The sequence below is a fragment of the Macrobrachium nipponense genome, chromosome 41, assembly GCF_015104395.2.
Source record: "Macrobrachium nipponense isolate FS-2020 chromosome 41, ASM1510439v2, whole genome shotgun sequence".
In the NCBI taxonomy this organism is placed as follows: Eukaryota; Metazoa; Arthropoda; class Malacostraca; order Decapoda; family Palaemonidae; genus Macrobrachium; species Macrobrachium nipponense.
The window spans coordinates 8,804,558-8,821,443 of NC_061102.1; the positions used below are offsets into that span (position 1 = coordinate 8,804,558).

The window sequence follows — 16,886 nt, forward strand, 5'->3', positions numbered from 1 at the left end:
AGTTACACTACATTACTCTCTCTCTCTCTCTCTCGCTCTCTCTCTCTCTCATCTCGCTCTCTTCTCTTCTCTCTAACTCCTCTCTCTTCTCATTCTCTTTCCAAGTCTTACTAAAAACATCTAAACAAACTTCTCTCTGCTCTTCTTCTTCTTCCTTCTCTCTCTTTTCTCCTCTCTGCTCCTTCTCTCTCTCTCATTAGTCTTTCAGTTCATACTTAAACAGTTTACCAAAACTTTTCCTTCTCTCTTCTCTCTTCTTTCCTTCTCTCTCTCTTTTCCTCTCTACTCTCTTTCTCTCATTTAGCTTCAGTCATTACTAAACCAATTACAAACTCCTCTCTCTCTCCTCTCTCCTCTTCTCTCTCTCATTAGCTTCAGTTTTAACACTAAAACATTACAAACTCTCTCTCTCTCTCTCTCTCTCTCTTCTCTCTCTCTTCTCTCTTCTCATTAGCTTTCAGTCATTACTAAAACATTACAAAAACGTCTCTCTCTCTCTCTCTCTCTCTCTCTCTCTCTCTCTCCTCTCTCATCTTCTCATTATTAGGCTTTTCAGGTTACACTAAACATTAAAAACCAAACTCTTCTCTGTCTCTCTCTCTCTCTCTCCTCTCTCTCTCTCTCCTCCATTAGCTTTCCAGTTCATAACTAAAACATTTACAAACTCTCTCTCTCTCTCTCATTTCTTTCTTACTCTTAAACATTACAAAAGCTTCTCTCTCTCGTCTCTTCTCTTTCTCTCTCTTCTCTTCTTCTCATTAGCTTTCGTCAGTAAACAATTACAAACTCTCTCTCCTCTCCTCTTCTCTCTCTCCTCAAATTAGCTTTCAGTTACAAACTAAACATTTACCAAACTCTCTCTCTTCTCTCTTCTCTCCATCTCTCTTCTTCTCTCATCTCTCTCTCTCCTCTCTCTCATTAGCTTTTCCAGTTTTACTAAAACATTAACAAACTCTCTCTCTCTCTCTCTCTGCTCTCTCTTCTCTCTCTCCTCCTAGTTTCATACTAAAACCATTACAAACTCCTCTCTTCCTCTCCTCTCTTTCTCTCTTCTTCTCTCTTCTCTCCTCTCTCATTGCCCCTTTCTGTTACTTCTTAACATTAAACAAACTCTCTCTCTCCTCCTCTCTTCCTCTCTCTCTCTCCTCCTCTCTCTCTCTCTCTTCTTAGCTTTCATCATTACTAAACATTTACAAACTCTTCCTCTCTCTCTCTCTCTTCTCTCTCTCTCTCTTCTCTCTCATTAGCTTTTCATTTTATAAACATTAAAGGCTCTCTTCTCTCTCTCTCTCGGAGGAAAACTGCTCTCAGTAATTTCAGCGTTGCAAAGCATGTAACTTTGAAAACTCCTCTCTCTCTCTCTCTCTCTCTCTCTCTCTCTCTCTCTCTCTCTCTCTCTCTCTCTCTCTCTTCCAAAAAGAGGAGCACGGCAAAACCAAAGGGCTAAACGTATTTAAAATCATAATCAGATTCTTTTTCTTTCCATTTTATGGTTTTATAGACGGTATAGAAAGTTCTATGAATGACAGGTATAAAATTCTATATTTTTTAGCTTGTTGTTTTTCATTTTTGTTTTTTATATTTTTATTGTTCGTTGTTAGGCCTTTTTCCTCTAAGGGAATAAATACGTTTTTGCAATGATTCTCTGTACTGTGGGGAGATGCGTTGTCGTGAATATATATATATATATATATATATATATTATATATATATATATATATATATATATATGATATGCTCTCTCTCTCTCTCTCTCTCTCTCTCTCTCTCTCTCTCTCTCTCTCTCTCAGGGAAGATTAGCTTTCAGTGATTATTCAATTTTCAAAGAATATGACTTTGGAAACATGTTTGCAGTGCAAATACATGAGAGAGAGAGAGAGAGAGAGAAGAGAGAGAGAGAGAGAGAGAGAGTTATACGATTCTCCATTGAGAATTAACTGTTCACTTGATTATATCATTGGAATTTATTGTTAACGTTTTGTTCGGTAATCTAATAATCTTCTATATACTTCTCCAGATGACATTACCATATAACTCTTATCGGTACAGACGGTATTGTTATGCCATAATGTATGTTCGGCTAAACTTCATCAGAAGCTTATTGTAAAAGAGATCTTCAGTTGCATTTTCATTTGCAGTGATGCGTTCAGTTCATATTTTGTTTCGTTAGGCGAAGCTCTCTCTCTCTCTCTCTCTCTCTCTCTCTCTCTCTCTCTCAGTCACGTAGGCGCCGTGTTTTGCCAGGCACGCCTCAAAGCAGCAGTGTATATATGTGTTTGTGTATGCGTTTGTGAATTCATCATGCAATGTTGAAGAGGCTAAAAGCTTCGGATGTTGCCAAAAGTTTGCTTGCAAGCACGATCCCGCACCGGAGTGAGAAAGATAATGCTGGAAATTGTGTACCTCTCTCTCTCTCTCTCTCTCTCTCTCTCACATGCATCTGCGCTGCAAACATGTTTGTGTATGCACTCTCTTTCTCTCTCGATGTGTATGTGTTTGTGCATTCTCTCTCTCTCTCTCTCTCAGGCCACCCCAGCAACCAAGCAGCACTGAAGTTCCCGTGTAAAACTCAGAAGCGCTCACCACTCCAACCCGACGTGTTTCCCCCCGCTTTTTTTTTTTTATCTCTTTTTTTTTCTCCCATTTTATTTCTTGGAATAAAAAGAAAAAGTCTGAAAAGAAAAAAAAAGAAAGAGAGCGAGAGAAAGGAGAGAGAGAGAGAAAGTCGCTGTTGCCATTGATTTTGCGAAAGAAAACGGGAATGTATCAAAGAAAACGAGTTCAGGTGAATTCCGTGTATTGGTCGCTTTGGTGAAAAAGTCAGGCTTAAAAAATGGTTAAAAAGTGAGAGTGAGAGAGAGGGGGGGCGGTGGAGGAGATGGGGGAGGCGAGGTAGGAGAGCCTAAAGCAGGAAGAGGGGGTGGGGGGGGGACGGCGCCCCATCATCGTCAAAGTCTTTCATGTTGGGGGGAGGGGCGGAATGATGACAATGAGACGTCGTTGGTTTTTGCCTTAACACTAAGCTCATCGCACTCCTCACCCTCTCCCTCACCCCTCAGCCTATTCCCCTCACCCCACGTAACCCCTCCCTCAAAACCTATACGTGTCACCCCCTTTTGGCTGTCCTGAGCTCTTCTGCACCCCTTCCCTCACCCCTCACCTCACCCTTCACATCTTTCTCCTCTGGGAGTATCCGTTTGCCATACACTAAGCTCATCATAACCCCTCACACCTTTTCCCTCACCCCGCACACCCCTGCCCTCACCCTTCAACCTATTTCCCACCTCCCTTTTCCTCCTCCTCCTCCTCCTCCTCCTCCTCCTTTTATAGGCAGTGATTTTGATGTGTGATTCTGTCCATAATTGAGACGATTTATTTCCTTCAGTTTTTTATTTTCATTTTTCACTTGTACATTTTTAGTCGTTCATTTCATTAAAGAGGAAAATAATATTTACTTTTTGTTCTGTAGTAAAAACCGCGATTTTAAGTTTTTTTTTATTGAAACCATGACGCTATATATATATATATATATATATATATATATACACGCATATATAATATATAGTATATATACATACATACATGTATACATAGCATATGTGTATACAGCATTCATAGTTCCTTTACCAAGATGCCCACTAAACGAACAGTATATATTATTTATTACGTTTCTACGCAGAATCAAACAAAGCAAACACTACGCTATTCACTAGAATGATTATACATTATACATTATTATTCGCGAAAATTGAAAAATGACGAACTGGAAATAATTGGAGTGCAGTTATCAAAAGGCAGACAATCCATCATTTTCAAATATTGAAGTAAATGTGTTTGACGCTGAATTTTAATGAATAACACATCATGTTGCTTATTCAGTTATTCAGAGTTCAGATAAATGGCCTGTGGAGAGAGAGAGAGAGAGAGAGAAGAGAGAGAGAGAGAGAGAGAGAGAGAGAGCATGTGTTATTGAAAGAAATATTTTGCACTATTGTAGTCAATACTGTGTAACATATTGATTCACTATTAAGCTTCTATAAAGGGACACATTATATATATATTATAATATATATATAAATATATATATATATATATATATATATATATTATGTATTGTGTACAATTATTAAAAGAACACACATTTATCAACATATGTCTAGAATATATCAATAACTATGAAATACAATGCTTACTGGTTGCCTAAAAGCATATATAGTACTCGAAAATACATCAATTTCTAATTACGCGTCAGGCCTTTAACTGGAAAACCAACATGTCTGCCCCATCAAGTGTCTTCTTCAAGTATTAAGACAACGAACATTCCTCTTTTGATCTAAAATGGATGATTGGTTGTGCCTTCAGATTTTCAGTTTTCAAAGTCTAGTAAGGGTTGCTCTGTATAGGCCTAAGGTTTCGTTGTAAGTCCCCTTATATTTGGCTTAAATTGATAGCATTACTTCTTTGCTTAGACCTATGTAAAAAAATCAAATATCTTCATGTTTCTGAGAAAGAAAGTACTTCAGTCCATTACCAAGTAAGCTTTTAAACATTTCAAAGGACTTTCTCCTTCAGGCCTACACCTCATACTCTCTGATTTAAGGTCAACAATGTCCTACTACCACCATGTGGTTACTCGTAGGTCTATGCTTTGTTTTCTAGAAAGCACATAGTGAGTGATTCCCCCAAAATAGCCCCTCTCATGCTATAGGCCTATGCCTCATTCTCTCTGCCTGTAAGGTCAACATGGTTCTACTAGCGTCATTATGCGTAGGCCTATGCTTCGTCTTATTCAAAGCACATAGTTACTCTCTAATTGAAGGTCAACATGATTCTGTCAGCGTCATGTGGCTACGCGGAGGCCTATGCTTTGTGTTAATTAAAGCACGTAGATCTGATATCAAGCGTTTAAAGTATTATTTTTAAGTAAATCCTACTTTCCAAAAGAATTTAAGTCTCGCTGTCTTCCTCCCTCTTGGATATATTGCATATTCCATCCTGTTTTAGAGCGCTAGCCGAATATTCAATAAAATATAGATACAATTACTCAGCTTAGGTCTAAAAGCGGTATTCTAATAAGCATGTTATTATAGTATACTTATGCACTAATATTATCAGGCGCAGCCACAACACTCTGACTCAGTATAACGTATTCAACTGTTTCGAAAAACGAGCGAATAACGCGATATACTCAAATAAAGGTTGAAACTTGAACGAATTAAACACACGTATAATGGTTATCATATTGGGTGCCATTACGATCAACATCAACAATTTAAAACCGTTAATAATTCGTGTTTTAAGAGGCGTCCATATCAGAGAGCTCGGGATTTGCCGTGAATTAGTGAAGGTTGTGGCACTCGGCAGGTGAGAGAGAGAGAGAGAGAGAGTACAGATATTAATAAGAAAGAGGCGATTCTCGTATGGCAACACCGAATCTTCCCGGAAACTTTAGTGGACACTCGACTTCTGGGGGAAAGGTGTTGCCATATCGCGGTCTTTTCTTTTGCGGCGATGTAGAACAACGGGATATAAAGCATAGATAGATGTTAATTTTAAGATCCGGTGGCCATCTTTAATCACGTTTGTTTATGTAAAATATTAATGTTTAACGATCAAATACTTGTGAAAATCCTTATGTAAATTCTAGGGAACGTTCCGCATTAGTGGAACCACGCCAGAGAATGATAGCTTTCGAAAAATTCTGGAAAAACGGCGAGTGAATATGCAAGGTGGAACCGATCTTCGCCTCATCCAATCGGAGGCCATATTGATTTAAACGTATCCTATACCCTAGGCATTGCCAAATCTGATCTGGTTTAATTCAAGACTAAAGCGTTCATTATTAATCGTAATTTCCGCCGGTTTAGCGGGCAGGTCGGTTTAATGGGCAACCATTGTGTAGTTCTTCGCTTAATTTCCTGTTCGTTACACAACGTAACACAAAGAAAAGGAATTATTTAAGACGATAGAGACTAGGCCATAAATTGTTCAGTGAGAGAGAGAGGAACAGCCGCGGAGGCAGATGGACGAGTTGAGAGAGAGAGAGAGAGAGAGAGAGAGAGAGAGAGAGAGTGGTACAGAGACAGATCATCATGGCTGCGTTACGTACACACAAACACACACACACGGACGGCACAAGAAGGGCATTCCACTCTTTATCATAGATGATCTAAATGCCACGAATGTTCAGCTTGTGACGAGCCTGAAGTCTCGTTACTGTGTAGACCGATGTTGTTGATGACTGTAGGCTTAGTACCACCTGTGTGTGTTACTCACCCTTTTGTGGCATTTGAGCAGTTTCTCTACGTTTTTAAGACTGTTCCTTGCGTTTTTAAGACTTTCCAATACATTTTCAGACTTTCCTGCGTTTTTTAAGATCTTGATTCTACAGCTTAGACTAACAGCTGATGATGAATCGGACGTATTTAGAGCCCAAGTAGCATTACATCTGTCCCATACGTTAAGACTTTCCATTACATCTGTCCCATATGTTAAGACTTTCCATTACATTTGTCCCATACGTTTATAAGACTTTCCATTACATTTTAAGGCTTTCCCTACGTCTTAGACTTACACAAACGGACGGTAAATTGGACGTACTCAGAGCCTCAGAGGCCGTCTTTGCCTCTGTGGGTTTTTAAGACTTTACGTTTTTAAGACGTTCCCTTTGACGTATTTAGAGGCCACTTTCCTTTGTTTCTCCTCTGCGTTTTTAAGACGCACTGACGCCTAGAGATTAACGGCTAATTTATCGAAGTCGTATTTAAAGCGTCATAAACTGTTTTAAAAGGAAGCGTTGCTATTTTGTGAAAATTTGGCAGATTTTTTTTTTTTATCTTATATTAGGTAAAATATACAATATTTTACAATTTTTACAAAATTACATTCAGAATTTTATCCGATGAGAGTATTATTGTCTTTCTTGTAACAATACATAACCAGCTTAGATTCTACACATCTTTTTTTTTTTAATATTTTAATTATTACATACTCGAATTACATATACCGATACCTATACACTTTGGCGGATTAGAGCACAACCAGATGTAGGAAATCTGATGTACGGATTTGCAAAGTCGTTCATACTTTCAAGTTCGCTCCTTTGCACCGCCATAAACTGTTTTTGAAACGAATTTTGCTGTGAATTTCTCGGATTAGGGCACAACAAAAAGCAAGAATTCGACAGTCCTACGAATTCTGATTTATCGAATTGCAAAGTCGTCCATCTATACATAGAAATTCGCTCCATTGACGGCGTTTAACCTCGAGAAACGACTCGCCCGTCCACGAAAACTTGTCCAATCATCCGTTTTTCCCATTTTGGGTGAACAGATGCAGCTGCGTTGGACGATTTTCAAGCTGAACATGCCTGGCGAGGCTGCCGTCAGCGACTCTTGTGAGATCTTTGACAACCTGAGAAGACCTTTCCCAAGGATATGGTCATCTAAGGTATATATAGAGAGAATTGCACATGGAGGACAGATGTCTGTCGGTGTCTGAACAACATAAAAGGGACAATATGGTGTAGTACTCCTAGGAGCTAGTACTAAACATGGCGGAAGCTCCTTGGGACGCCTTGTTTAGTACTAGCCCCTCAGCGATCATGGTATTATTAAGGTATTATATGCACCCATTTCTACATCATGTGGTCGACAAATTATTATATTAGTTAATAAATGATATTTTATTGCGGCCGTCTAACTTACATTTACCATACGGCGTTTAGTACTAACACCTCGGAGGTGTGACGCGTAGATACCAAACCAAAGTAGCACCGACAATTATATCGAATTTTGTTTCTCCTTGTGTGAGCGCGTGTGTTTTAGAGGGATGTGTTTTGCACGTGTAAGGGTTTGAGCAATTCGATGAGCTATTGTTTTGATGAGTTTTGAATCAAAATATTCATTTTGAACGTAAAGTTGTGGCAAGTTTAGGAACTTATCTCAAGTCGTTTGGTAGAGAGAGAGAGAGAGAGAGAGAGAGAGAGAGAGAGAGAGAGAGAGAGGAGATTTGCAGCTGTTTGATCTTTTTCATCCTGAGTCCCGACATATGAGATTTATTCCTAAAATAATTATATATTTAGATATTACATACAAACATTTGAATTGATGAAAGAGTATGCCTCAGTCAGCATTTATTCAGAGCAAGTGTTACTTTCAATAGCAAAATATATGCTTTGATAGCATAAAAGGGAAAAACTTATGGAAATGATTCTATTAAAAAAGAAAGACAGAAAAAAAAATACTGTTACATCAACCCCTACTCTAAAGTGTATTTCTGTCGTCAGTGCAACTCAAGTCGAAATTGCATTTCACTGGTAGTGCAGAGCTCAATGTACGAGCTGCAGTTGCAATGGGGGGACACATAACGGGCATATTCCGTAAAGGGGAATATTAGTACGTCCCCCGCAAGCAGTGATTTCTTTTTTTTGGGGGGGCATCGATTCGAAAAGAGTGGGGGGGGGGGTGACTGCAAAAGCAAACATGATACTCTAGTGTTTACAGCTTAGAATGTTAAGGAATGTGTTTCCATCTTTTCATAGTACTAATATAGGTGTAGACCTTTGTGCTAATTTAATTTTCGTAAATTTTGTAAACACGACCGGTTAATCAGTGTACATACTGGTAACTGAAGTGGAGAAAGATTTTTTTTCTTGTAAATATGGGAAAGTCGCATGACTGTCAAAACAGTTCACTGTTAAATCGAAATAAATGACTGATAAAACTGTGGTCATGACTGCTCGTATCGGTTGGCCTTGGTGAAATTCTCTCTCTCTCTCTCTCTCTCTCTCTCTCTCTCTCTCTCTCTCTCTCTCTCTCTCCCCTTAAGGCCAATAGGCGTGAGTTTTATTTGTTTTTATAAGCCAATGGGTTTGTTAGTAGAGTTTCATCTATAAGCATACAGGAGCATGTTAGCCTTATAATTAGACTGACGAAGTCTAACAATAAACTGTTTGTCTGAAGACTACAATAACTTTTGCATTGAACTCTTGGGGAAAAAAAACTTCATGAGGCACAACCTTATTTTCCCGCAGAGAGAGAGAGAGAGAGAGAGAGAGAGAGAGAGAGAGAGAGAGAGAGAGAGAGAGAGAGATGATAAGCATCGTCAAATTAGTTACCGATGTAAGTATCGAAAAATACATGAATAATCCTATGCATTTCAAGTTATCGTAGTCAAATAAATAAGTAAATAGGTTTAAGATTACGTTAAATATTTGTAATAAGTAAAAGAGAAAAAGAGGACGAGTTTGTAATAAATTTGGGAGATAGAGGACGAGTCAATATTGAGAGAAGATTATATATTTCTCTTCACATGCAAATACGTGTCTCTTTAGAGCGCACGGCATTAATTATTCATTAGATCTGATATACTTCTTGGCACTTACGCTAATGTGAAATATTCTTCATAGAGAATTCACTGCATAAGGTTTTTTCACTGTATCGATATATCATTATCGTAAATCCACATATGATTTTACGTTGGTATTAGACCGATATCAGTAATGGCCTCGTAAAAAAATAAATAATAAATAAATATAAAGTTCCCCTTTGAAATTGATAAATAGCTAATAAATAAAAAAATAAATATAAAAATTGATACATTAACAAATAAATCTCGTCAAGTATTTCAAAGGATTATTGAGTTCATTCCATTGATAAATTGCAGCGCTTGAAAACTAATTAGCCGGGCTCTGAACTTCACACACATATGCAAGAGTCGTTGCAACACCTTTGGTTTTAATAGAGTGGTTTTACTTAGGCTCGTGTACATTTGGTTTTATTTTTACTCATATACCATTGGTTTAATCGCTTGTTTTATTATTTTACTCATATTTTTTTCTCGTTTTTAGCCTTTGTTTTCGAGTCCTACGTTGGGTTTAATCGCTTATATTTTGTTTAGACTCATTAACTTTTGGTTTCATCGGCTGGTTTTATTTTTTAGACTCATATACCATTGGTTTAATAGCCTATTTCTTTTTCCTTTGAAGACTCACATACCTTTGGTTTAATTGACTTGTTTTATTTTTTAGACTCATGCCTTTGACTTAATCTCTTGTTTTTGTTTTAGCCTCATATACCTTTTGTGTAATCGCTTGTTATATTTTTAGACTTATACCTTTGTTTTAATTGCCTAGTTTTTTACACTCAATACCTTTGGTTTAATCGCCTGTTTTAATTTTAGACCAATATACGTATGGTTTAATCGCCTGTTTTATTTTTAGACTTGTATACCATTGTTTATATTGCCTGTTTTTTAACACAACTTTGGTTTAATCGCCTGTTTTATTTCTAGACTCATATACCTTTGTTTTAATCGCCTGTTTTACTTTTAGACATATGCTATTGCTTTAATCGCCTTTTTTAAAACATAACTTTGGTATAATGCCTGGTTTTTTTAACATAACTTTGGTTTAATCGCCTGTTTTATTTCTAGACTCATATACCATTGATACAATCACATGATTTTTTTAGATTAACGATTTTTCCCCCTTGTTTTTTGCCAGGTGAAACACTGAAATCCACCGGAAACAGCAGCGGGAACAGCAGAAATAGGAACAGCAGGCATTTTATATACGCGCGCACCGGAGGAAACAGCAGCTGTTGAGATTCTACAGTTGACCGCGCAGGTAAGCCATTCGTCGCTTGATGAATTACCCGTTGGACAGGTAACCTTGAGTCCTTCATCCGGTTGGAGAGGTCGGGCGAACAACCATTTTAATTCGTTGACTCTCGATCGTTTATAGATTTAAACTTTTATGGGTCTGAACTTTCGTTTGAATTTACAAGGTACATATAGGCCTGTTTATAAGTCTTTTTACTGGAAGTTCAGTCTCCCACCTCCCACCCCCGTTTAAACTTAAAAGTTACGTATAGGCCTATACTTTATTTTTTATAAGTTCAGTATCCCCCGCCCCCTTTGAACTTAGAAGATACATATAGTAGGCCTTTACTCATTTTCCTTAAGTTCAGTAATCCCACCCCTTTTAAACTTAAAAGTTAAGTATATGCCTATATTTTATTTACTTACAAGATACGCGTAGGCCTAAACGCTATTTTCCAGAAGTTCAGCTCTCCTCTTCCCCGTGAACTTGCAAATATTGGCCTATACTTTATTTTCCTTAAGTTCAATAATCCTCACCCCTTTTGAACTTGAAAGTTACTTATAGGCCTATATTTTATTTACTTACAAGATACGTATAGTCCTATTCGCTATTTTCCGGAAATTCAACTCTCCTCTTCCCCGTGAAGTTGCAAATATAGGCCTATACGTTAACTTTCCAAACACGAACACCTAATGCAATGCTCACACGTCAGCCTAGACCTATGTGACAATAAATTAGAAACACGCTTCGCTCTTCCCCAATCTCTTTGTCCTATTTGGGCTTTTATGCATCAAAACAAATGCACTCGTTTATTACAGCGCCTAATGGCGGCTGCAGCCGGGCTGTTTATGTGATATATTTAGCCATAAACCCCTCCGAAGCTATAAATCCTCGGTGGGCGGAACCGGTGGTCGGGTTAGGGGGGTGGTGGTGACGCCATCTATTGATTGGTTAGAAGACTTGCTTGAATAGGAAACTTTGGCACCTTCTAACGCCATTATTACGAATTATTGTAATAATTACTTAGCGTTGTTGGTTAAAAAGACGGCTTGGATGTGGTACGTTAAGTGTACGAAAAGATGTTTGTCGTTTTCCGTACAGCGAAAAAAATGCGTTTTAACGGGGATGCGTCTATCGGCTTCGCTCGCGAATGTGGAGGCCACTATGGGATTATATTACATGGAGATTTGAAAACGAGTGAGCAGTCGCTTTTAAGTTATTTTTTACTTATTACGAGTTAATTTCGACGTCTACTTTTTATTTTAAGATAATTAGATCTGTCAGAGACGATTTATGAACTCGTTTTGATATGAAGGTTCATGTCAACAGACTTTGGGCAACAGAGGACATAATTTAGTCTCATTAATCAGTAAATGTCGTAGGCCAATAAGACTCGCTACTTTGCAAAGGCAGGCTTAGTTTTAATCGCTTCTCTTCGGAAATAGTTTATAATGGAGGTATTTGTTAACTCTTAGCTACCATTGCATGGGAAGTTACATGCTTGAGGTAAACAGTAGATGTTGATGTGTGAGTTAACGCATTGCGCAGTCATGTATGTGCGTATTTCGCTGTCAAATTCCTGGATGACATAACTGCAAGAGTTTTATGTGTTCTAAAATAGTATTTCTCTAATATCTTATTTCAATCAATATACCTCAATATCGTGAAGCAGGGTAGTTTACTTTTACAGAACTTATATACATACATTAGACCTATGTAACATCTCCGTGCAGATATGTTAGCGTTACTTTGGTGACAACGATTTTGTACCAAAAAATATCATAATAGGACTATTAGATATATGTCTTTTCCCCAGTACATACTGTAGCGTTGGCCCATCTTATGAATTGCTCGTCCAATTCGGTGCAAACTCAGAAATGATTAGGCTTATAGCGTGGTGTGTGGTCACAGCCAGGTTTTTTTTTTTTTTTTTTTTTTTGTTTTTTTTGGCTTGGCGAAAGGTAAGGTCTCTCTCAATCTCTCTCTCTCTCTCTCTATCTCTTCTCTCTCTCTCGGTCTCTCTCGCCTCTCTCTCTCTCTCTCTCTCATCCAAAAATATGCAAAAACCTAAAAGAAGGAAAAGGATGTAAGTTCGACAAAAAATGTAAATATATGCACCCTGTAGCCATGAAAAATAATCAAATAAATAACCAATCAAGTAATAAAATCCAAAATAAGAAAGAAACAAATAAAGAGAGGAATGAAGAATATCAGGTAAAAGAAAAAAGCAAGCCATCAACGAGATATGCAGAGGTGTCAGCAAAAAATTTCAATGCATCAGCTCCAAGATTCTACTCAAGAGATAATAACTGTTTTTATTATGCAAGAGGATATTGCAGATATGGAGAAAATTGCAGATTCAGACACAAAATGAATAATTATGATGAAGGAAGAACAAATATTATGGAAAAGTTGATTTTTAATGACAGAATTTCTGGAAATGAAAAAAGAACAACATACCAGAACAGGAAAGAGACATGGGAATCCTTTTATTATTACCAATATTAAATAATGGAAGGGAAAACACGCAAACCATCATAGTGATGAATGCGCAGGGTTTAGTTACGAGTAACTCAAAAAGAAAAATAGAGTATTACTTAGAAGAACTAACCCAAATTGAAAAGAAAATAGATATAATGAATATAAGTGAAACCTGGTATTCCCAAGAGACTGGGAATGATGATCAAATAAAAGGGTTCCAAACTTATAGATCAGATAGAAAAATAGGAATCAAGGGGAACCGCAATATATGGGAAAGACAAAAACAAGGAAAAATATATGAGAAATATAGTAACTCAGAATGTGAACTAATAGCGGTAGAATTTGAATCTGAAAAATTAATGAACATAGTAATATATAGACCTCGCCTAAACTAAAGAGTTTGACTTAATAATAGAAAAATTGGATGATATATGTAGAAATCACAAGGACTGGACTATTCTCCTATCTGGAGACTTCAACTTTCCTTTCGTAGACTGGAAAAAACGAATAGGAGATTGTGGATGTACTTATACATATAAAAAAGAGAGTAATAGTAGTGCAGAAGATAAGAGGCAATTCGAAAAGCTATTAGATATGCTACTAGAATACAACATTCAACAAATAAATCACCTGCCAACAAGAAAGGAAAATACTTTAGACCTAGTATTTGTGAACGAGGTGAATTATGTTAAAGAAATAATAGTTTATAATGCGAGTATTTCAGACCATAATGTCATAGAATTAACAGTCCATTCCAAAGCAAGTGAAAACAGAGATAAGCAAGAATGAAAAAGTGGGAAGGATATGGAAAATACACCTTCTACAGTAAAAATATAAAATGGTCAGAAATAAATGAAGAATTAAACAAAGAATTGGGATACATTTTCGTAAGTGACGACATAAAGGTAAATACGGAGATATTATATAAAATATTAGAGAAAATAGTGGATAAATATATACCGAAGAAGAAAAGTAAACATCAGTCATGCATACCAAGAGACAGAAGGATCTTGTTCCAGAAAATCAGAAAGTGGAAAAAAGGTCTTGCAAAAGAAAAAAATGCATGGAAAGTTATAGAACTAAAAAGTAAGATAGAAAATGCAGAACAAAAGATTATACAATCAAAAGAAAATGAAAAACGGGACTTGGAAGAAAAAACCCTATTAAATATCAAGCAAAATCCCAAACTATTATACTCATATTCGAAGAAGATGAATAAAAGAAGAATAGAAATAGGCCCTCTAAGAATTGAAGGGAGATTAACGAATGAAAAAAAGGAAATTTGCAACATATTGGCAGAACGATATAAGAGAGAATTCACCCTTAGAATAGATAATGAAGATAATGATATAGAAGTAAGGGATGAAAATAGTGAATATTTAGCTGACATAGATATTAATGAAGCTGATATTGTGCAGGCTATTAATGAAATTAAAAATGGGAAAAATGGAGCTGCTGCAGGGCCGGATGGAGTGCCTGCTATTTTGTTAAAGAAAGTAGTTCATTCTATCGCAAAGCCACTTGCAATATTATTAAGACAAAGTGTAGATACAGGCAAGATTTATGATGAGCACAAATTAGCATATATTACCCCTACTTTCAAAAGTGGATCAAGTGACTAGAGGCAAGTAATTATAGGCCTGTGAGTCTAACATCACATATTATGAAAGTGTACGAAAGGGTAATGAAGAAAAATATTATGAAACATTTAATAAAAAATAATTTGTTTAATAAAGGACAACATGGTTTCGTACCCGGAAAAAGTACACAAACCCAACTGTTAGTCCACCGTGAGAACATATTCAAAAATATGAAAAGCGGAAATGAAACAGATGTGGTTTATTTAGACTTTGCAAAAGCTTTTGACAAAGTAGACCATAATATATTAGCGAAGAAAATTAGAAACACAATATCGTGGATAAAGTAGGAAGATGGTTAAAAGAATTTTTACACAACAGAAAACAGATAGTTATTGCAAACGACGAGAAATCGATGAAGCCAAGGTAATATCCGGTGTGCCGCAAGGTACGGTGTTAGCTGCAATACTGTTTGTTATTATGATTGAAGACATAGACAGTAATGTTAAGGATTCGGTAGTGAGTAGTTTTCTTCGCAAGATATGACACAAGAATAAGTAAGTGCGAGAAATTACTTGGTGATGAAGATAGGAAACGCGTCTACAAAGAGACCTTAACAAAGTATATGATTGGGCAGAGGTAAATAGGATGGTATTTAACTCTGATAAATTTGAATCAATAAATTATGGAGACAGAGAAAGAAAGCTATATGCATATAGGGGACCTAATAATGAGACAATCACAAATAAGGAAGCAGTTAAAGACCTTGGTGTGATGATGAATAGGAACATGTTATGCAATGATCAAATAGCAATTCTGTTGGCAAAATGTAAAGCAAAAATGGGAATGTTGTTACGGCACTTCAAAACAAGAAAAGCTGAACCACATGATTATGCTTTATAAAACATATGTTCGTAGTCCCCCCCCCCCCCCACTTGAATATTGCAATATGATATGGTACCCACACTATCAAAAGGATATTGCACAAATAGAGAGTGTACAAAGGTCCTTTACAGCTAGAATATAAGAAGTTAAAGACCTTGACTACTGGGAAAGACTACAATCCTTAAAATTATATAGTCTAGAAAGGAGAAGAGAACGCTACATGATAATTCAGGCATGGAAACAGATAGAAGGAATAGCAGAAAATATCATGGAACTAAAAATATCAGAAAGAGCAAGCAGAGGTAGATTAATAATGCCCAAAACTATAACAGGAAAAATAAGGAAAGCACACAGGACATTAATCCACTACGCACCAGCATCGATAATGCAGCGTCTATTCAATGCGTTGCCAGCTCATCTGAGGAATATCAGGAGTGAGCGTAGTGTTTAAGAATAAGCTCGACAAATATCTAAACTGCATCCCAGACCATCCAAGATTGGAAGATGCAAAATATACCGGAAGATGTACTAGCAACTCTCTGGTAGACATTAGAGGTGCCTCACACTGAGGGACCTGGGGCAACCCGAACAAGATGTAAGGTAAGGTAAGGTAAGGTCTCCCCGTTTCCGAGATTCATCTCGGCGATTAAAGTTGCAAAAGAGAGAGAGAGAGAGAGAGAGAGAGAGAGAGAGAGAGAGAGAGAGAGCAATCAATCAATCCAAAGCGAGAGCAACAACTTGCTCCCTCCCTAAGACGACAGCTAATTGGCTCACAAGGCGGCCAATCAAATGCATGGATTCCCCAGCCGAGCCTCTTGTATTTCTCAGGATTTGATTGGCTTGGTTAAAAGGCCGGGTGGGGGTGGGGGTTGGGGGGGAATAAGATAGAGATTGGGTCTTGTCTTAAGCAATAATATTTTGATTGGTATTATCTATTGTTAATGTTAAATAGCTTTTGGTGTAGAGGGTTGGCGGTGATGTCCTTATCAATAATAAATGTGATTATCAAAGTGTGGGTTACATTTGGGTTAACCGTGGGAAATTCTCTCTCTCTCTCTCTCTCTCTCTCTCTCTCTCTCTCTCTCTCACTTAAGTAAGGGTCATTGCAGCGTCCCCTAGGCCCTTAGCTGCAACTCCGTCCATTTATTTTATTTACTGTACCTCCGTTCATATTCTCTTTCTTCCATCTTACTTTCCTCCAACTATTAAATGAACATTTCTACAAACTCTTTTTGTCCTTATTTTCAATTTCCCTCTAAGCGCTGATTGACCTCACCATGTGAGTAGGTAGGTCACAGCGCTTGGCATTTGACCTAAATTTTAAATATTCAGTTCCAATA

General features: G+C 37.2%; 1 long non-coding RNA gene across 4 annotated transcripts in view; it reads left to right on the plus strand.

The window, feature by feature from the left end:
* LOC135212487 (uncharacterized) overlaps positions 1–16,886 on the plus strand; it is a 233,863-nt gene that overhangs the window by 41,252 nt on the left and 175,725 nt on the right. For all 4 annotated transcript variants that reach the window (XR_010313913.1, XR_010313915.1, XR_010313914.1 and 1 more), the window contains exon 3: positions 10,505–10,627. This is a non-coding gene — a long non-coding RNA (uncharacterized LOC135212487). The remainder of the gene's footprint in view (positions 1–10,504; positions 10,628–16,886) is intronic.